Source organism: Euprymna scolopes, chromosome 46 (genome assembly GCF_053919585.1).
Source record: "Euprymna scolopes isolate OS-2025 chromosome 46, ASM5391958v1, whole genome shotgun sequence".
Classification (NCBI taxonomy): Eukaryota; Metazoa; Mollusca; class Cephalopoda; order Sepiida; family Sepiolidae; genus Euprymna; species Euprymna scolopes.
This window is the reverse complement of record NC_136527.1, coordinates 122,477,375-122,500,306: the sequence shown is the minus strand read 5'-3', so window position 1 is coordinate 122,500,306 and position 22,932 is coordinate 122,477,375. Positions and strand designations below refer to the sequence as shown.

Genomic DNA, 22,932 nt, shown 5'->3' with positions numbered 1-22,932 from the left:
TTCGAGCTGAATAAACATGTTAAACTGAATAAAAACACGAAAATTATATCCAGTTTGGTAGAAAAGTAATTTATCTTGCCTTTGATAACATTTATTTGTTATATATTTGTTTATTGACAGCTTTTTCGAATCTACGTGTACAGTAATACAAACCCTATAATTATTTCATGTCATTAAACGAAAAAAAAAAAAGAACAGATACTACACGTTTCCTTTTTTTACAGATATCATTGTCAAATAAAATGTATATTTATTTATAATTTGTTGTATTTTTAATCGTTTGCTGCAAACTTTAAATCGAGTATTAATCTTCTGTTTGAGAATATGTGTTAAATTATCGATGGTTTTATATTGTATTTTTTTATTTATTTATAATTTTATTTCAGCATTTATTTAATATAGAATAACCACGTCGCTTATTTAATAATAAATAAAAAAAAAAATAAATAAATAAATCCCAAAAAATTATTCTATAAAAAGCATTTTCATTCCAAAATACTGAAATCGCCATTAAATAACCTGGAAAAGGGTTGATATGGCGTATAAGCAAAAGCCAGACTAAGAAATCAAGGGCAGATAATCGGAAATCTTGATTGTCTCCCTTGAAGAACTTGTCTCACGGAAGTTCACGAGTGTTGTGGTCGGCGTTACGGAAATTACCGACCGTCTACTGATTTTATTTGTTTAGTTTTTTTCACCTTTGTTTGGTTGAGAGATGTTTGAGTACTCGTGCAGTTTATTGACCACCGGTGTGAAATATTAACGTCGTATTTATGTGTGCTTTCCACCTAACAGTCGAATGACGTTAAAATTGATTTACACACTCACTTGTAAAGTCGCCAATAGTAAGATGTCCAAAAATTACGAAAAACGTTTACTCATTTTATTTGTTTAAATAATATTATATGTAGACTTTCACCTAACAAATTAAAAAATTAGAAGACGTTAATTTAGATTTAAATTAAAAATATTTGTCTGTCTGTCTGTCTATCTATCTAGCTGTACTGTATCTGTATCTCTCCAACTACATCCTCTGTCTGTCTGTCTCTTTAACCTCGCATCGGTCGCCATTTTGAATTGACATTGAAAAAGAAAAAAAAAAGAATCATAGCTACTGAGTTGTAGTCGACAATCGTAACATCCCAAAATTACGAAAATGCAATCATTAAAGAATTTCCTAATTTTCTGTTTATTACAACAACATTGCAAGAGTAAGATTAGTAAATGTGGATGTGTATTTTCCCCCCTAAAGTCCAACCCTATCCTCACCGTGGTAGGGGGGTGTAACGTTGTAGTTGAACAACAACTACACGGCTAAATGGGCTCTGGCAAAACAAAATCCAGGAAATGACGTCCGTCATCTGGTCGTCTTTTTATACGCTTGCATGTGGCGAGCAAAGAAGACGTGTTAAGGAAGGAGCAGGCTGAAAGGAGAACATTCCCCGAACAAAAAAAGAAAAATGGGCCTTACCCTATCCCTTTCCCTTATCCTAACCCTAACCCCTCCCGTTTGCTTCCAAGGCCCCATTTGAGCGTGTTCTCCTCCGCAGGCCTGCTTCTCCAAGTTTCCCCGACTTTGCAGGTAACTGGTTTGGAGGCTTTCTAAAGCTCTTTTATCAGTGTCGGGGTGTTGAGTCCACACTTCCAGCTCAACAAATACCTGCAGTGCAAGGTGCGCTTCTCCGAATTTCCCCGAAGAGGGAGTGACACGTGCTCGTGTTTCTACTGTGTAATGCATGCGTGCCTCCACTTGACTACGGATGACTAGAGTAATACTAAAATAGTTTGTGTGTGCTCACAAGCTGCTTGAAGGGCGCTGGTAATATTATTCCTACTATCTATCAACTATGAGCTGGGGCGGTAATGCAATGATGGACCTTCGATTAATAATATCCGATACGATAGTAGGAATGGCAGTTTTGTGAGCTTCCATAGGCTCTTCCACATTCACGCACAATCTTGTGGTATCTCTCTAGGAATCCTGTTGAGTAGAGAGAACAAGAAGTCCCTTCCCTCGTTTTGGAAGGTTGTTCACAGCAACGTTTGTTTTATATGGTGCCCTCTTTAGGGAGTTCAACACCTTGTTGTACGGAACCCGATCAAAATCCAGTTAATGAATGACGGCATGAGTTTGTTGCGTCCGTCATCTGGTCGTCTTTTTATACGCTTGCATGTGGCGAGCAGAAAAGACGTGCTCGAGCAGGCTGGAAGGAGAACACTCCCCCGAAAGAGAAAAATGGGCCTCCCTCTCTCCCGTGTGCTTCCATCAAGGCCCAAATTGTGTGTGTTCTCCTTCGCAGGCCTGGTCCTCCAACTTTCCTCGACTTTGCAGGTAACTAATCTGGAGCTTTTCTAAAGCTCTTTTCTCAGTGTCGAGGTGTTGAGTCAACTCCCAGCTCAACAAATACCTGCAGCGCAAGGTGCGCTTTTCCGAATTCCCCCGAAGAGGGAGCGACACGTGCTCGTGTTTCTACTATGTAATTCACGCGTGCCTCCACTCGACTACGGACGACTAGAGTAATACTGCTATTAGTTTGCGTGTGCTCACAAGCTGCTTGAAGGGCGCTGGTAATATTATTCCTACTATCTATCAACTACGAGCTGGGGCGGTAATGCAATGATGGACCTCCGATTAATAATATCCGATACGATAGTAGGAATGGCAGTTTTGTGAGCTTTCATAGGCTCTTCCACATTCACGCACAATCTAGTGGTATCTCTCTAGGAATCCTGTTGGGTAGAGAGAACAAAAAGTCCCTTCCCTCGTTTTGGAAGGTTGTTCACAGCAACGCTTGTTTTATATGGTGACCTCTTTAGGTAGTTCAACACCTTGCTCTCCTTGACTCTTCTCATTGTCGAGGTTCTGAGTCCGGTTCCAGGTGTACAAATAGGTGCAAGTCTGGATAGGGAATCTCCCCAAGTGGGTGAGCCAACGCTCTTTCTTATCAGGCGACACGTGCTCGTGTTACTACATAATGCATGCATGGCTCCATTCGACCAGGAACGACTAGAGTAATACTACCATTAGTTTGTGTGTTCTCACAAGCTGCCTGAAGGGCGCTGGTAATATTATTCCTACTATCTATCAACTACGAGCTGGGGCGGTAATGCAATGATGGACCTCCGATTAATAATATCCGATACGATAGTAGGAATGGCAGTTTTGTGAGTTTTCATAGGCTCTTCCACATTCACGCACAATCTTGTGGTATCTCTCTAGGAATCGTGTTGAGTAGAGAAAACACTTCCGTTTTCTGCTCCGCCTTTTATTCCGAGTAGAAACCGCCTTTTTCGGAGGATGTTCGTAGCAATGCATGTTTTATGTAGCGCTCCACTTTGGGGAGATCATCACCTACCTGCCCAAACTGTCCTTTCCTGTACGGTACCTGGTAACTAGTGGATTCCACCCTTTCCCTCCTTTTTCAGTTTGATGGCGACCACGACCAGCCAGAGGTGAGTAAAGCATCAAGCGTTTCTTCTTTTCGGTTTCAGTTTTTGTAATTGACAAGTTTAATTTTCCTCTTTTGTATTACTGCAGCTTCTAGTTAGAATCAGCATAAGTCCTCAGTTAAGTATTTCTTTCGTTGTGTTGCTAGTTATTAAAACGAATGCCTTTCTGCTTATATTTCCTTTAACCAACTTTAGCAAGTCTAACCAAAAATATTCACCCATGCTTGATCATAACCAGAATTATTTTTCTGTTACAGGTATTTTATTTTATTACTACATAATGCATGCATGGCTCCATTCGACCAGGAACGACTAGAGTAATACTACCATTAGTTTGCGTGTGCTCACAAGCTGCTTGAAGGGCGCTGGTAATATTATTCCTACTATCTATCAACTACGAGCTGGGGCGGTAATGCAATGATGGACCTCCGAGTTACAATATCCGATACGATAGTAGGAATGGCAGTTTTGTGAGCTTTCATCGCCTCTTCCTCATTCACGCACAATCTCGTGGTATCTCTCTAGGAATCGTGTTGAGCAGAGAGAACACTTCCGTTTTCTGCTCCGCCTTTTATTCCGAGTAGAAACCGCCTTTTTCGGAGGATGTTCGTAGCAATGCATGTTTTATGTAGCGCTCCACTTTGGGGAGATCATCACCTACCTGGCCAGACTGTCCTTTCCTGTACGAAACCTGGTAACGAGTGGATTCCACCCTTTTCCTCGTTTTTCAGTTTGATGGTGACCACGACTAGCCAGAGGTGAGTAAAGCATCAAGCGTTTCTTCTTTTCGATTTCAGTTTTTGTAATTGACAAGTTAAATTTTCCTCTTTTCCATTACTGCAGCTTCTAGTTAGAATCGGCACAAGTCCTCAGGTAAGTATTTCTTTCGTTGTGTTGCTAGTGATTAAAACGAATGCCTTTCTGCTTATATTTCCTTTAACCAACTTTTGCAAGTCTAACCAAAAATAATCACCCATGCTTGATCATAGCCAGAATTATTTTTCTCTTACAGGTATTTTATTTTATTACTACATAATGCATGCATGGCTCCATTCGACCAGGAACGACTAGAGTAATACTACAATTAGTGTGCGTGTGCTCACAAGCTGCTTGAAAGGCGCTGGTAATATTATTCCTACTATCTATCAACTACGAGCTGGGGCGGTAATGCAATGATGGACCTCCGATTAGTAATATCCGATACGATAGTAGGAATGGCAGTTTTGTGAGCTTTCATAGGCTCTTCCACATTCACGCACAATCTTGTGGTATCTCTCTAGGAATCCTGTTGGGTAGAGAGAACAAAAAGTCCCTTCCCTCGTTTTGGAAGGTTGTTCGCAGCAACGCTTGTTTTATATGGTGCCCTCTTTAGGGAGTTCAACACCTTGTTGTACGGAACCCGATCAAAATCCAGTTAATGACGGCATGAGTTTGTTGCGTCCGTCATCTGGTCATCTTTTTATACGCTTGCATGTGGCGAGCAGAAAAGACGTGCTCGAGCAGGCTGGAAGGAGAACACTCCCCCGAATGAGAAAAATGGGCCTCCCTCTCTCCCGTGTGCTTCCATCAAGGCCCAAATTGTGTGTGTTCTCCTTCGCAGGCCTGGTCCTCCAACTTTCCTCGACTTTGCAGGTAACTAATCTGGAGCTTTTCTAAAGCTCTTTTCTCAGTGTCGAGGTGTTGAGTCAACTCCCAGCTCAACAAATACCTGCAGCGCAAGGTGCGCTTTTCCGAATTCCCCCGAAGAGGGAGCGACACGTGCTCGTGTTTCTACTATGTAATTCACGCGTGCCTCCACTCGACTACGGACGACTAGAGTAATACTGCTATTAGTTTGCGTGTGCTCACAAGCTGCTTGAAGGGCGCTGGTAATATTATTCCTACTATCTATCAACTACGAGCTGGGGCGGTAATGCAATGATGGACCTCCGATTAATAATATCCGATACGATAGTAGGAATGGCAGTTTTGTGAGCTTTCATAGGCTCTTCCACATTCACGCACAATCTAGTGGTATCTCTCTAGGAATCCTGTTGGGTAGAGAGAACAAAAAGTCCCTTCCCTCGTTTTGGAAGGTTGTTCACAGCAACGCTTGTTTTATATGGTGACCTCTTTAGGTAGTTCAACACCTTGCTCTCCTTGACTCTTCTCATTGTCGAGGTTCTGAGTCCGGTTCCAGGTGTACAAATAGGTGCAAGTCTGGATAGGGAATCTCCCCAAGTGGGTGAGCCAACGCTCTTTCTTATCAGGCGACACGTGCTCGTGTTACTACATAATGCATGCATGGCTCCATTCGACCAGGAACGACTAGAGTAATACTACCATTAGTTTGTGTGTTCTCACAAGCTGCCTGAAGGGCGCTGGTAATATTATTCCTACTATCTATCAACTACGAGCTGGGGCGGTAATGCAATGATGGACCTCCGATTAATAATATCCGATATGATAGTAGGAATGGCAGTTTTGTGAGTTTTCATAGGCTCTTCCACATTCACGCACAATCTCGTGGTATCTCTCTAGGAATCGTGTTGAGTAGAGAGAACACTTCCGTTTTCTGCTCCGCCTTTTATTCCGAGTAGAAACCGCCTTTTTCGGAGGATGTTCGTAGCAATGCATGTTTTATGTAGCGCTCCACTTTGGGGAGATCATCACCTACCTGGCCAGACTGTCCTTTCCTGTACGGTACCTGGTAACTAGTGGATTCCACCCTTTCCCTCCTTTTTCAGTTTGATGGGGACCACGACCAGCCAGAGGTGAGTAAAGCATCAAGCGTTTCTTCTTTTCGATTTCAGTTTTTGTAATTGACAAATTTAATTTTCCTCTTTTCCATTACTGCAGCTTCTAGTTAGAATCAGCACAATCCTCAGGTAAGTATTTCATTTCATTGTGTTGCTAGTGATTAAAACGAATTCCTTTCTGCTTGTATTTCCTTTAACCAACTTTAGCAAGTCTAACCAAAAATATTCACCCATGCATGATCATAACCAAAATTATTTTTCTGTTACAGGTATTTTATTTTAATAAAAATTAACAAAATAATTAACATACACTCAGTAAAATGCAATGTACTAAAGTAACATAAATAAAACAAAAACAAAATGTAAAAATAATAATGCAAAATACAACTAGTTATTACAGGTTTCAACAGCAACAGCCATGACCCTGTCATCCCAATATTGGATGCAGTTCCAGAAAGTCATAGAGTAAGTATTGATATCTTCTTCTAATTATAATTTTTTAAAAAAAGAAAATTTCACAAAAAATAAAATACTGTGATCTAAAGGAAAATAAACCGAAAAAAAAATGTAAAAATAATAATGCAAAATACAGCTAGTTATTACAGGTTTCAACAGCAACAGCCATGACCCTGTCATCCCAATATTGGATGCAGTTCCAGAAAGTCATAAAGTAAGTATTGATATCTTCTTCTAATTATAATTTAAAAAAAAAAAAGAAAATTTCACAAAAAATAAAATACTGTGATCTAAAGGAAAATAAACCGAAAAAAAAATGTAAAAATAATAATACAACTAGTTATTACAGGTTTCAACAGCAACAGCCATGACCCTGTCATCCCAATATTGGATGCAGTTCCAGAAAGTCATAAAGTAAGTATTGCTATTTCCTAATTATAATTTCCAAAAAAATAATTTCATAAAAATAAAATGCTATGAAATAAAGGAAAATAAATAAAACAAACAAACCAAAAAAAGAAAAAAACAATTAAAAAAAAAAGAAAAAGTTATTCAAGTTTTCAGCACCAGCAGCAGCAACACCCATGACCCCTCTCATCCCCATCTTGGAAGCAGTTCCAGAAATTCCTAAAGTAAGTAATAATATATTTTTTTTTTATAAGCAACTCCAACTTCCCATCGAATTCATAAAGGTTTCATTTATTGTATCAATGTGTCTTGGTGGTGCTGCAACCACTACACCTTGATTTATTTCTAATTTTCTAGTGATTGTTGAGACTTCAGGACTCTAAACCACCTTTTCAGCACTTGTTTTGTACCAGCTGCTGAATTTGCTTTGTTTTAGATGGGTTTCAGTTAATTTTTTAATTTACTTGATTTCTTTTTTGTCTAATGACTTTTGATGATTCCAGCTTCTAATTGGCCCTTTCTTTTCTTGTTCTCCAGTACCGTTGAACATTACTCGCTTTTTTCGCACCTGATAAATTTTGCTAATTTCTTTTTTCTCTTTTTGTTCCAGACTTTATCCTGTCTATTAACTTTTATTCTCTTTCTAGTTCTCTTGCAGCGTTGAACATTACTTGTTTTTTTTTAGTTATTTTTACTAATGAGTGTTGAGACTTGAAGATTCTAAAAGAGCATTTCTTTACAGCACCTGATGAATTTTTTCTTATAATGTCCTATTTACTTGATTTCTTTTTTGTCTAATGACTTTTGATTAGAGGTAGGCTATAGAAACAAAATTTTTCAAATAAATGCCAAAACTGGCTTATTACCTTCATTTATATGTAAATAGATGGGAACAAGTGATTTTGTTCAAAACGGGTCAAAATTGGAGGGTCGCTGGCCCCAAACGTGATTTGCCCGCGTCAACGCGTGAAAATGGCCCAAATTTCGGCCCCGAACACACTTGATCACTTATTGAAAGCCACAGGGTGCATTTTTTCGCTATAAATGCATTTGTATCATTAAATCTAACATTCCCATTGGCTATCCCACAAGTAGGGTTTTTTTTAGGGTATCTCAGAGTCCAAAATGGGTCAAATTAGCCAAAAATGGTCGGAAATCACAGATTTTCCAAAATGCACCTCCCATGGGCTCAAAGACACCTCTACATGGCAGAAACTGTTGGGAAATGCTTGAAGCAGGCACTCTCCTAACTTTTGCACTGTTAATGAGGGGTATAAGGACCTTTAAAAGGGGCTAAATATGGCCGATTTAGCCAATGAGTCAAAAAGTCCCTAAGAATCAACATAGGTTGTCAAAAAGGGGCTTAATTTGAGTTATAGATGGAAAATTACCAAATAAGGAAATGTTTTCTTTCTGTATCAATGGAATGGCATCTTTAAATAGACACGATAACATTGCATTGCATTAATTGTGAATTTGATTGAACTAAGATTATAATTACGACGATTGGACTTATCTTCTGCTTGATTCTCTTCCAACTGAGGCTGAATGTGTTCAAGCTGTGCAGCAACATCATGCTGCCAAATATGGTACCACGACACAGAAAAATCATATTGACCAGTTCTCCTTGCGATTACTACAATTGTGGCAGAAAGCCTTTGGAAGTGATGTTCGTTATGTTACAATACCTGGGATAAAACATAAACTTGATCGATGGCTAAAAATTTACGATCAAGATGTCTACAAAGCAAAGGGTTCCAGACGTGTGAATATAATTAAATGGAAACGAGAGCACCATGTCCTTCTCAATATACTTTCAAAAGATGTGAATCCTGATGAATTTGATGTACATGAACGAAGATTCTTTGCCGATCAAAAGTCTCTCTCTCTCGCAAATGGCTCATTGTGCCAGAGCATGATACCTCAAACAATTTGAACTACTCATTAAACAGATCGGGTACAATCCGTAGCACTGTCCCATGTACCGAGATCGCCAGCCAAACACATGTCACTTACAATCTGCGAACTGGTGCACGGAATTTCCAGGAGTCAATCAAAATTCCTGTGCTGCAGCCAACATTTAATGCATTATATTGATATTTTACTGTTGTATGATTTTAAAGTAATGTGAAGTGAAGCTGTGTCTTGAAATAACAAAATAATTCCTTTGCTAATTACTCATAGCTTTTATCAAGTTATTCAATATATTGGTTACAAATCTAGAAATAGCGAATCGAGGGCCATTTTCATCAATTTTGGGGTAACTATGAGAACACTATGAATTCAGACTCTTCTTGGACAGCATTTTATTGACATTCAATGTTCAATTTACAATTAATTACTTTCTGAGAAGTTGATGTAGTAAAGTTACGATGTTTCTAAAAAGTATCATTGATGAATGAACTAATGATTCATATGTTATGTACCGTAAAGCGTAATTTTGTCATTTTTGGATTGTTTTGACCCTTTTTACATCCCCCAAAGATCTCTAAATACAAATGGAAGTCTTCCAACTGTAAAAAGCCATACAGGAGTGTTTATAGGAGCCCGATGAGATATAATACCTGCATTTTGGGGATTATCCATGATTTTCATTCATTTTTGGGTAAATTTGACCCATTTTGAACCCTTAAGATACCTTGAAAAGCCCTATATAGGTGGGATAGCCAGTGAGAATGTTAGATTTAAATTTATAGAGCCATTTATGGTCAAAAATTGCACCCTGTGTGTCTTGGGAGGTGCATTTTGGAAAATCCGTGATTTCCGACCATTTTTGGCTACTTTTGGGGTAATTTTGACCCATTTTGGACTCTGAGATACCCTTAAAAAAACCGTACTTGTGAGATAGCCAATGGGAATGTTAGATTTAATGATACAAATGCATTTATAGTCAAAAAACGCATCCTGTGGCTTTCAATAAATGATTAAGTGTGTTCGGGGCCGAAATTTGGGCCATTTTCACGCGTTGACGCGGTCAAATCACGTTTGGGGCCAGCGACCCTCCAATTTTTTTGTTCCCATCTATTTACATATAATAAGCCAGTTTTGGCATTTATTTGAAAAATTTTGTTTCTATAGCCTACCCCTATTTTGATGATTCCAGCTTCTAATTGGCCCTTTCTTTTCTTGTTCTCCAGTACCGTTGAACATTACTCGCTTTTTTCGCACCTGATAAATTTCGCTAATTTCTTTTTTCTCTTTTTGTTCCAGACTTTATCCTGTCTATTAACTTTTATTCTCTTTCTAGTTCTCTTGCAGCGTTGAACATTACTTGTTTTTTTTACTTATTTTTACCATACGCACAGATTTGGTAAAGTTAGCCGAAAACAATTATATATAACATTTCTTCAGTTTGAACTCATTTTTGCCGAGAGAGATAGGTTTCCTTGTTCATGTGGATTTGTATGTAAATGCATGAACAATATGCTTTGTAATTATATACAAATATTTACATTACTATTTTTTTTTTTTTTTTTTTATTACATTTGCACCCCAAACAAGGCACTTTGCCACTATCAGGGGGAAACATCTACTAGGGTACTATGTAGGGATTTGGGCAGGGAGGTGTTGGTTCACGTTGCACTTGAACTTATGCATGTCAGTACAGTTGGGGAAGCAGTGACCTGGAATGGAATTCCAAATTCTAGCAGTTCTGGGGAAGAAACTACTGGAGTAGAAAGATCTTTTAAATGTAGGGATCTCTACAGTGTGGGGGTGGGATTTTGCAGCTTGTCGGGTCTGTCGAGGGTGTTTACGTTGTGGGGGCACAAGTGCTTGCAGTTCATCAGAGCATTCACCATTATAATACTTGTAGAACAGGCAGAGGGATGCAACGTTTCGACGATGGGACAGAGGCTGAAGCTTAGATGCCAGTTTAGGGCCTATCAGATTTGCGACTCTCTTTTGAACCCTGTCAAGGAGTGAGAGACTAGTAGCCGATGCACCAGCCCAAATATGACAGCAATACTCCATACATGGGCGAATAGTGGCCTTGTTGGAGAGGTACAGGATACTTTCGGGTGTTAGAAGTTTTCTAGCACGGTAGAGAGAGAGCCCACCTTCCTCGCAGCGGCCCTGGCAATGCTCTCGATGTAATTGTTCCAGCTATAATTATCATTTTCATTATGGATCAGTAATATAATTTTACTACTGTTAATATATTCTAATAAATTATAATATATTAAATAACTATAAAAACTAAAACTAATAATTAAAAACAAAAAAATCATGATTAGATACTAAAACATAACTTATAAATTAGCGCTAAATTAAATTATAACTGATCAAATAATAAACACTAAACCTCGACATAAATGTAAATATCAAAATGTTAAATTGTATAAATACTGAAAGATTAAACACTAATACTAAAATAATACTTTAAAACCAAAAATATACCAAAGAATAAGTGATAAGCTGTTCTAAAAATAAACTTATTACTAGTAAAAATATCTTGCTGATCCATATAAGAAAATTATAATAATAATGGCATATTAAAAATTAGCAATTATTAGAATAACGATTGCGCTCAAATTCGAGTTTGCCCTTTACACGCCTTTGCAGTAATATTTATGCCCCAAAACTGAAAAATGTGGCTGATTACTTGGACCTGAAAGTTCTAAACTAGCATAATTGTCTGGCATCTCAGTACTTTGTACAAAACTAGCATTTTAGCCGTGGGAGTTTGGGGGTTTTGTGTTGAGCCAAACAAGGAAAAACGCGTGGTAGCAGGGAGGAAGGCTAGAACCCGTTACGTGTTTGCGTGTATGACCACTGGCAGTGACGTAGGTTTAAATTAAAGCTAGAGAAAAGAAAGCACGGCATGACTTACAAATACATCGTGGATTAAAGCAACCCCCTAGCTATTTGTCGCGTGAAGTAATAATTACACTTATATATATTTTTCCTTTATTTTTAACTTTGACACATTAACCATTATTGATTAAGGGTCATATGAATTTATTACGTTAGATCCATGGCCAAGGAAACTATATCTAACATTTCAATGGTTTATACTATAAGTTGTACACTTTCACTTTTATAGATATATCCATTTCAAAATTACTCAAACTTGTAACGACATGATTCCATTTCCGTTGGATTAAAACTTGTCTCTTTTTTCTTTTTTTTTTTTAGCAACCAGCTGAAACTTCTCCCAGAAGAAGACCACTCCCATCCAAAATTTCTACAAGAACAGGATAGCCGCCACCACTTCAGGGTCCTGGATATGACCTTAAACTGTATCCGATGGTAAAGCTCCATAAGCGGGCTTGGGGAGTGTGGAGCCACCCTTTAATTACCATTGCTCCCAGGTCCACTCTGACCCGGAGTGGTAGTACCTGTTAGGGTCCCCACTGTGGGTTACATATTTTTCTTCTAATAAACCTTTTAAAACTATAAGTCTATTTTCTGTGTTATCTATTTGTTATACATCATGTTTATTGATATCTGGTAAACGATTTATAAGCCCCGAATTTAATTGTGATATTCGTTTTCAGCATACTCGAAAACATTAAAAAAATCGACATAGAATTACATATCAAATATAAAAAAAAAAAAGCTAACCCTGACCCCCAACCCTAATCCATCCTAGAGACAATTTGATCAAAGAGGAGCAGCATGAATATCAGCAATAATGTATGCAAAAAAAAAAAAAAAAATTACTTAATATTGGTTTGAACTATAAAGAACTCTGCACTTGGTGAGTTTTGGTCATTTTTGGATATATTACTATTTTCGGCATGACAATTAAATACTTAATATTGGTTTTGTCTTTAAACGACACTTAAAGTCAAACAGCATTTTTGAAGTAGTTTTTAACAAACATACAAATTACTTTGAACTATAAAGAACTCTGCACTTGTAGAGTTTTCGTAATTTTTGGATATATTACTATTACCCGAACGATTTTAAAATGACAGTCCGAATGTTAACGAAGCACACACACACACACACACACACGTAAACTCAGTGAAAATGTCTACTGTCGATAAGCTAGTTGTAAATTAGATTACTGGCTCTTATGAGTTTTAGTCTAACCACCCTTTACAACTGTGATACAGTAGAACAGTCCGTCTCTGGACAATTAGCAGTGTATCGCATAACTCAATGACAGTGTCAAATGTCGACTAGCTAGTTGTAAGTTAGGTTACTGGCTCTGATGAGTTACACTCTAACCACCCTTAATAAAAGGAACAAAAATAAAAATTGTCTCCGTCGTGAAGGATCTCTCCTCCAATGAAAGAAAGGAATTGAAGTGTAGCTCTGAAGAACAGATACTACACTTTGATCACGAAGGCCAAGTACGAATTCACACCAAAGAGAGTTGCAGTATTTTTTTTTTCATCGTGGTCACAAAGTCCGTGTTCAATTTAGTACAACGTTATAATTGAAAACTGCACCCCATGTGAAAAGTTATAAAAATAAAATTTTCTTTCAATTTTTTTTCTTTTAATAATCTGAAATTTAAGTCTATCCTAACCGTAATCTCTGAATGTATATACCATGCACTGGATAAAGCAGAGGAGACTAGGGCAGTAGCCCTAGATATATCTAAGGCATTTGACAGGGTATGGCATGATGGTCTTCTCAGGAAAATCAGATCCTATAGTATTACTGGATCAATACTTAACATATTTAAACCCTTCTTAAATAACAGAAGAATCCAAGTTATCCTCAGTGATTGTACATCAAAACAATCTATATATCTATAAAAGTGAACCTGTCTGTCTGTCTGTCTGTGTACATTTCCCTACGCAATAACTCTGTCAATTTTTAGTCTATAGACTCGAAATTTGAAATACCGGGTACTGAGATTTGGGAAAATCGATGTGACGGGTGTCAGCCAGAAATTTGGCTGTTAAGGGGTCAAATTTCAACGATTTGACCTTTAAGAACTCTACCAAACTCCTCCGACAATTTTGGGTCTAGACACTTGAAATTTTAGATATAGGTTCCTTGAACCTGGATCTAACTTAATAAAGTGATTTGAGCCCGAAACTATAAATTTTAAGGGGTCATAATAGGGGTCAAATTAAAAAAAAATTTACTCTTTTTTTTTTTTTTTGCTCAGCATACACCTCCAAACACCCGGGCAACGCCGGGCTGAAATGCTAGTAGGATATAAATATAAATGCAAGTGTAACTCATGGATCGATCCCTGGATCTTTATTATTCCTGATATTCATAAATAACCTCCCTTTATAAAATTGTCTCTGAGACGGGTATATTTGCTGACAACACCACGCTCTATAAGACAGAAGGGGAAAATGGTAACGAATGAACAAATATCTAAGGTAATGGCAGAAACCCTAGAGGAAGACCTCCAATCTGTAGTGGAAGGGGGATAAAAGGATAAAGAAAAAAATTCTAATTTAAAACAAAAAAAATAATAGTTTTTTTGGAAATTTACCTATAAAGTCCAAAGTGTTGATTTTTCTTTATGCTTTTATCGTCAAATAAATACCAGATGCTGACGGCAAATTTTTCTATTTCATTCAATGTTTTCTTCTTTTTTTTTTTAGATATTTAAAAAAAATAAAAAATCCAGTTGATAAAGAAGTATTAAAGTATATCAATCAAAAACTCGTGTATTTCATTAAAAGAATTTTTTTAAAACTCGATGAAGTGGATTTTTTGTTCTAGGGGAAAAACTTATAAGTGAATGTGCATTTCTATTTAACTATGGAGGATGAAAAATACTAATTTTGGTTAACACACGCAATAAAAAAGAGAAATTATTTATCTCACTTGGACGATTCCATATTTGATAAATTTTATATTAGCAGCAGCAGCAGCGCTTTAAGCTTGCTGCAAAACACATTACGAAAATGCGATTTTCTAGGACCCTCGCTTTAAAAAGATCCTTTTATTTAAAAATACATGGAATTTAAAATATAAATATGGATAAATTCTTAACAATGAAGAATGGAACTACCCATTTAATAACATATTTTTTTTAAGTAAGTGATTTTTTGGCATTTATATATGCATATATTTATAAGCAAGTCAAAAGATGTTGATTTTCTTTATATATTTTTAAATAAAACCGCTTAAAAAGCAAATATTGCATAATTTGCTATTAAACCTGTTATTTTTTTTAAATTTGGTCTTTGCTCCTTTAATTGAAAAAAAAAAATTAGGGTTGAATTACATTTTTCAATCGTGGCCTGGTGGGAGGTGTCCTTTTCTCTTCGCTGCAGCCTCTGTCTCACAGAGGAGATGTTGCGAGTTTGTCTCTGCTTTGTCATTGTTTTCATGGAGGGTGTTTGACTGAGCGTCGGTCTGTGGTCCCCCCTCGCCAGGCTTTCACAGGAAACGCTCGACTGGCTGAGAGCACTATCCGTGATTCTCCCCACTCTTTATCTGTTCCTAGGCTTTATCGTTATTTTCATCGAAAGTGTTCGACTGAGCTTCAATCTATGGTCCCCCCTCGCCAAACTTTCACAAGAAACACTCGTCTAGCTGAAAACACTATCAATAATCTCCCCCACTCTTTATCTGTGCCTAAACCTAAACGTAGATTCCATGAACAAAGCTTCTTTCTTAGAACTGCACGCCTGTGGAATTGTCTTCCGTTTTCCTGCTTTCCGGCTGACTACAATATGGTTGTGTTCAAGTCTAAAGTAAATAAGTTCTTGATGAGCCGTTCCATATAAGTTATTAAATTTACCAAATTTTCATTACTAATGATTACTATATTGACCAATTTCTACTGTACACTCTTTAACCCTTATCCTTGAGTGGCCTCTGGGCCTTGATAATGTGGTGATGCCTTTGTAAAAAAAAAAAAAAAAAAAATATCAATATTCCATGATCAAGGCTTCTTTCTTAGAACTGCACGCCTGTGGAATTGTCTTCCGTTTTCCTGCTTTCCAGCTGTCTATAATATGGTTGTCTTCAAGTCCAACATGAACAAGTTTCTGATGAGCCGTTCCACTTAAGTTTACAAATTTACCGAACTTCCATTACTATTGATTACTATATTGTCCTTTTGACTACTGTACACTCTTTAACCCTTATCCTTGAGTGGCCTATCAGCCTTGATAAGTGGTGACGCCTATGTAAAAAAAAAAAAAAGTTATAAGCTTCGAAAAATAGTAAGTTGAATTATTAAAGTTCTGATCATCACTTTTAATGGCCACTTTCTGATACTCATGCAGAGAGTGATCCGTGCTTTAAAAAGTCATTAACATGAGGGAGGGTGTTTTGTACCTATTCTGTACTTTAACCTTACAATTGAGTAAAAAAACATATCATAAAACTTTAATTAAACGTGGAAGTACGATTTTTAAAAAAATAGCGCGGCTCACTCTCTGCATTAACACCAATTTTTGTAACAAATTAGCATAATTACAGATGTAAACAAAAGTCAATATTTTAACTTACTAAAATGGTGGAAAGAAGTTCGTGGGTTCGGGGGTTAATACCATGCAAACGGTAAATTTGCCCCAAGTTTGACTATCAGATTCGTTGTCAGCGACCTCAATTACCTATAAAAAAACAAATTAGAGTGGTCGGTGTTCTGTAGTAGCGTATCTGGATATTTACCAAAACTCCATTTATCAACTTCAAAATATCGTCTCAATAGTGTAGAAGCGCCAGTTCTTTTGTTTGTTTTTTTACACATTTATTAAATTAAAATAAATTTAAGAAACTTGTATACACAAAATCGAATTATCTGCCCCTGACATACGCTTATCTGCCCCTTATCTGCACTCTCCAAATATGCTAACTGAAAACCAAAAAAAGTGTACATTGCACTAGTGCAACAAGTGCCGAATTATTTTTGTTCATATTTTTTCTATGTTAAGAAAAAAAAACGTAATCAAGGAAGAAATTCAGTAAAAAAACTTATTTAACAATTACATTTACAATTATTTTTACGATTGAATTTTAAGTTAGCATATTTGTAAAACTCGAACTAACTGCAAACCAAAAAAAAGTGTACTCTCTGCATTAGCACCAATTTTTGTAACAAATTAGCATAATTACAGATGTAAACAAAAGTCAATATTTTAACTTACTAAAATGTTTGGCAATGGCAACAAGAATTTGTAATTTATGTCCTTGCTTTGGAAATTCTAAATATCATATGAAGATTTTAGTGTCTTTTAGGAGTAACACAAATGGGAGAGAGAGTTTGCTAAGACTTGACCGGTTGGAAAGGGCACACACAATGCCGGGCCCCATACTGTGTTAGCCTGCTAGTGTTATATAGCGCCAGGACTCCTAGGTTGGGAACGATCGTAATTAGTTAGTTCCCCGCTGCAACAAAAACCCAGTAGCCGTCTTTAAGTGATCGTCTAGTTGTTTAATTTCTGGTTGTTATGGTAACAGCTAAGACGACAGTTATTTCCCCCTTGACTGTGCATTTTCTCTCTGTAGCTGTCATTGCTTGTCATAACAGCGATCTCGACTCAAAAGAAATTAACATGCATACAAAGGTCCGACGTAACTCAGCATAATAAATCAAGACGTAAGACACACTGGCTTTTTATATAAAAATATATTTTGTTTTCAAATTATTTTCTCGTTTACACAGAGATTGTCAATAGTTCAAACTTTAACAGTGTGGCTTACTGTTCATTTCAGTGATGGAGAGGGGTGTGTGGAAACGTTATACTCTCGACAGTCGCACGTTTCCTATCGGCGTCTCTTTCTTCTTCTTCTCTCTTCTCTCCTCCTTTTTCTTCTTCTTCTCTCTTCTCTCCTCCTTTTTCTTCTTCTTCTTCTTCACCTCTTATATTAGCATGATTTTTCCCATCCACGCGATCTGTCAATCATATTGCTCGATACCGGTGCGCGTGTTTCTTGGTCACGTTTTGACAATTTTTCGCTGCCTCCTGACCTCGAACCATCGTCCGATTTCTCTTCAGCTGACCGACACGTGAATTTATCACTCATGCTAAATTCTATACATTCCAGAGTTACGAGGAATGTCACGTTTCCTTGTTTTGTAAACAAAAAAATCGTCGTCCGATTTCTCTGTTTACGACGTAAACTTTTTCGTTTCGACTGGTGGACAATCGATTATTCAATGCCCACTCTTTTAAATCTTTTATTAAAGAAGTTTTTTCTTTTCAGTTATGTATCGGATGGTTCCAGCCATCCATTACATAACACTAGAGGTCAGACCTATTTTTAAATTATTGTTAACGAATTAAATGTCTAAACCCCATTTTGTTTATGCTATTTCTCTAAACATTATATTTCTATTTTCTATTCGTACTAGCATGGATACCTGGCGTTGTGGACATGTAATTTGGTTTGGACATACCCGCCATACTAAGGATATTGAGAAACCCTTCAGGAAAGAACAGAAGAATTTTTGGCAGCCTGTGCACTGGAGCCCCCATAAAACAAATTAAATGAATCAAAACAACGTGCCATTTCCATTCAGTTTGATGACAAAGCTTGCTGCATGTCTGAATACCCTATATGTAAAATTTCAAATGTTTAGACCAAAAATTGGCTTACTAGTTTGCTAGAGACCACGAAGATCCAACCTTTTCAACTTTGACCCGTTAGAAGCCAAATTTTCGGCCCAAAACCAATTAAAACTCTTGCCCTATGTTTGAATACTCTTTATGTAAAATTTAAAATATTTAGACAAAAAATTGGCTAAGTAATTTGGTAGAGATCGCAGAGGTCAAATTTTTTTTTTAGCTTTGATCCCTTACCCTTTTGTATTTTGGGCTCAAATCGAATTAAAAAGTTTGATCCATGTCCAAGTAACCTACATCTAAAATTTCAAGCGTTTAGACCCAAAATTGGCGGAGGAGTTTGGTAGAGTTTTTAAAGGTCAAATCGTTGAACTTTGACCCCTTGACAGCCAAATTTCTGGCTAAAAACCTATTAAAAAGATTTTTCCAAATCTCAATACCCCTTATGTCAAATCTCGAATCTGTAGACTGAAAATTGACAGAGTAGTTTGGTAGGGAAATGTACACACACACAAACACAATATCACTGCTACCAGTATATTTCTCCTTCTGTGGAATTTCTACGAGTCCTATTCGGCTGATATAAGGGATGTCCTTATCACGAGTGCCTGGGAGCTGCATTATGCTACGGATCCAGTGTCGCTTTTTTTATATTAAAAGCCAAACAAGCGCCCATCGACCAAAAATACTGCGAAAATAGCGTGTAAGAGTCGCCCAAATTAAAACTATACTCGACTTATTATTTAATCCACTTTGAAAAATTTCCCCCACTCGTTATGTGTGCCTAAATCAAAACGTGTATTCCATGAACAAAGCTTATTTCTAAGAACTGCACGCCTGTGAAACTCTGTTTCGTCTGCCTGCTTCCCACCTGACTACAACTCCACACTAACGTAATGTACGTACTTGCAATAATCCTTATCCCTGAGTGGCTTCCGGGCCTTGATAAGTGGTGACCACTGTGTAAAAAAAAAAAGAAAAAAAAAGAATTTGTTTTATAAATTGTAGATATTATAAACTAGGTAGCATATAAAAGGTTCTAAGAAGCAGTAACCCCCCCTCCATGCACAAAAAATGCACACAAGTCAGTCAATCGAAATGGAATGATGACTATTCTTTAAAAATACAGTTAAAAAATAAAAAATACACTAAGAAATAAATGAATAAAACTTATTTAAAAAAATATATGAAAAAAATAAAAAAAAACACTAAGAAATAAATGAATAAAACTTATTTAAAAAATATATGAAAAAAATAAAAAAAACACTAAGAAATAAATGAATAAAACTTATTTAAAAAATATATGAAAAAAATAAAAAAAACACTAAGAAATAAATGAATAAAACTTATTTAAAAAATATATGAAAAAAATAAAAAAAAACACTAAGAAATAAATGAATAAAACTTATTTAAAAAATATATGAAAAAAATAAAAAAAACACTAAGAAATAAATGAATAAAACTTATTTAAAAAATATATGAAAAAATAAATAACACTAAGAAATAAATGAATAAACTATTATTAAAATACATTAAAAAATAAGACTAAAAAATAAATGAATAAAGCTTATTTAAAAATACATTTAAAAAGTAAATAACACTAAGAAATATATCAATAAAATTATTATTTTAAAATAAATAACACTAAGAAAGAAATTAATAAAACTTCTTTAAGAATACATTTTAAAAAATAACACTTAGAAAGAAATTAAAACTTTTTAAAAAAATAACACTTAGAAAGAAATTAAAACTTTTTGAAAAAATACATTTAAAAAAATAACACTTAGAAAGAAATTAAAACTTTCTTAAAAAATACATTTAAAAAATAATGCTAAGAAATAAATGAATAAAACTTATTTAAAAAATACATTTAAAAATAAATAACACTATTTGCACGGGTACTGCTAGCTCCGCCCCCCCCCCTTGATTTTGGAGAACACCGACAGGAAGCAAAATGAAACCCAAACGAAAAAATCGTTATTCTTGTGATATTTGTAGCAAGTCATTTGTTGTAAAAGACAATTTAAAACAACATTTGCCAACACACGGAGAGAAACCATATTCTTGTGAAGCGTGTGGGTCGTCATTCAAAACCAAATACAACTTAAAAGCACACGTTAGAGCTCACACCGGTGAGAATCCTTACGCGTGCGACAATTGCGATGCGGCGTTTGCGACCTCGTCTCGTCTGAGCAGACATAAGAAATCCCACACGACAGAAAAGCCGCACCGTTGTGAAGCATGCGGCTCTTGCTTTAAACACAAACCGGACTTGAAAGTGCACCTAAGGGCTCACACTGGAGAGAAACCATACTCCTGCGACATCTGCAGCATGACGTTTGCACTAAACACCGATTTAAAACTACACATGATGAAACACGGACGGAAGCCATACTCCTGCGACATATGCGATAAGTCATTTGTGTACAAATCTGTTAAAAAGCAGCATATGTTGGGCCACACTGGAGAAAAACCGCATTCTTGTGTTGTCTGTAGTTCCCGGTTTAAAACGAAGCCCGAGTTAAAAACACACTTGCGACTGCACTCTGGCGAGCAACCTTATTCTTGTAACGTTTGTAGCAAAGCCTTTCGGAGTATGACTTGTTTGAAATCGCATATGCTGACTCACGGCGGAGAGAAGGTTTACTCTTGCCAAATTTGCAGCAAGTCTTTCGCAAGAAAATACGATTTAAAAAAACATGTCCGAACCCACTCAGGGGAGAGGCCTTATTGCTGTCAGGCGTGCGGATCTTCGTTTTCAACGTCGTCCGCTTTATCCAAGCACGTCACATTGCATTCTCAGAAACCGAAAAGCTCCTTAAAAGTGTACTTGCTGGGAGGCTCTAAAGTGCAGTTGATTTTCTGGCATTTAGAAGAAAACAAAAGAAATAACGAAGCTATTAAAACGGAGGCTTCCAATTAGCAAAACAACTTCTGAACTGATCAACTGCATCTGAACCCACACCTAAAGGGAACATCTATTCTTAAAAGAGCCCTGAAAAATACATACATACATACATATATATATATATATATATATGTTTTGAGAAAAATAGAAAAACCGAATTAAATTATTAAAATAATCAACGTTTCGTCCTTATTTCAGAGGACATCTTCAGGATATTGAAGTAAAAATGCAAGAAAAGAAAAAGTCATAGATCGTACGAAAAAGAGAAACGTTTTTGAATCCTTTGAATCATGACTTTTTCTTTTTTTGCATTTTTACTTCAATTATCCTGAAGATGTCCTCTGAAATAGGGACGAAACGTTGATTATTTTAATAATTTCATTCGGTTTTTCTATTTTTCTCAAAACATAACCTCAACCACCGCTGGTATTTTTACATTCCTTATATATATATATATATATATATATATATATATATATATATATATATATAATATTTATTATGACACTATGTATACATATTTCAAGGCCGTACCATTAGTTTCGATACACCGAAAACAGTAATAATATACTGTGGAAAATCGGTATAATCTCTTCGGCGACAAAGAAAAAACTGGAACTAATGTAAAATGAACAAACATAGAAGAAACGCTAGACGAGCGTTTAAGACTCAGAATTTCATATTTAAAAAAAATATCGTTTTAAAACCGACGCTAATGGATAATGATTATGGAAGAAAGAAAGGAAGAAAGTGTGTGTTTGTGTGTGTGTGTAGAGATGCTATATATATATATATATATATATATGATGAAAATAATGGAAATAGTATTCCGACAAAATAGAGAAAATAAAAAAGGAACAAACCGTATTATGTGTTCACCAACGTTTCGTCTTTATTTCGAGACTTCCTCTGGATGAATGAAATTAGAAAAAAAAAAAAAATATACCAGTACAAAATATTTGAAAATGTTTCACGTGCACAGTGTGACGCAGTTCTATTTCAGAGAAACGGAAAATTGATGCTGGAAATTCAAAAAGGAGGGGGGGGGCTGGCACTGTTAAAGAGAAGGAAATTTTAGTGACGTCATATAGTCGTTAATTTAATTTTAAAACTATGAACGCAAGTTTATATTCTTATTGGGAAAAAGATATATCTGTTGAAATTCAAATATAAGTTTGTAACAGAAATGAAATGAGTGTTTTTTATGTAATTTATTGATTGAGATTATGTGTTAATTATTACAGGGGGTGTAAATTTCCTTCTCTTTAACAGCGCCAGCCCCCCCCCCTCCTTTTTGAATTTCCAACATTAATTTTCCGTTTCTCGGAAATAGAACTGCGTCACACTGTGCACGTGAAACATTTTCAAATATTTTGTACTGGTATATTTTTTGGGGTTTTTTTTAAATCTCATTCATCCAGAGGAAGTCTCGAAATAAAGACGAAACGTTGGTGAACACATAATACGGTTTGTTCCTTTTTATTTTCTCTCTCTCTCTCTCTCTCTATATATATATATATATATATAC

The 22,932-nt window shown here is 36.2% G+C and overlaps 1 long non-coding RNA gene across 2 annotated transcripts; it reads left to right on the top strand.

The window, feature by feature from the left end:
- The first annotated feature begins 1,250 nt into the window (after positions 1-1,250).
- Positions 1,251-12,452, top strand: LOC145271038 (uncharacterized). 2 transcript variants are annotated; one of them, XR_013865667.1, is made up of 2 exons: positions 1,251-7,058; positions 12,189-12,452. It is a non-coding gene; the product is annotated as an uncharacterized LOC145271038 (long non-coding RNA). The 2 variants fall into 2 exon arrangements; XR_013865668.1 differs by lacking the exon at positions 1,251-7,058 and adding an exon at positions 7,065-7,276.
- The last annotated feature ends 10,480 nt before the right edge of the window (positions 12,453-22,932 follow it).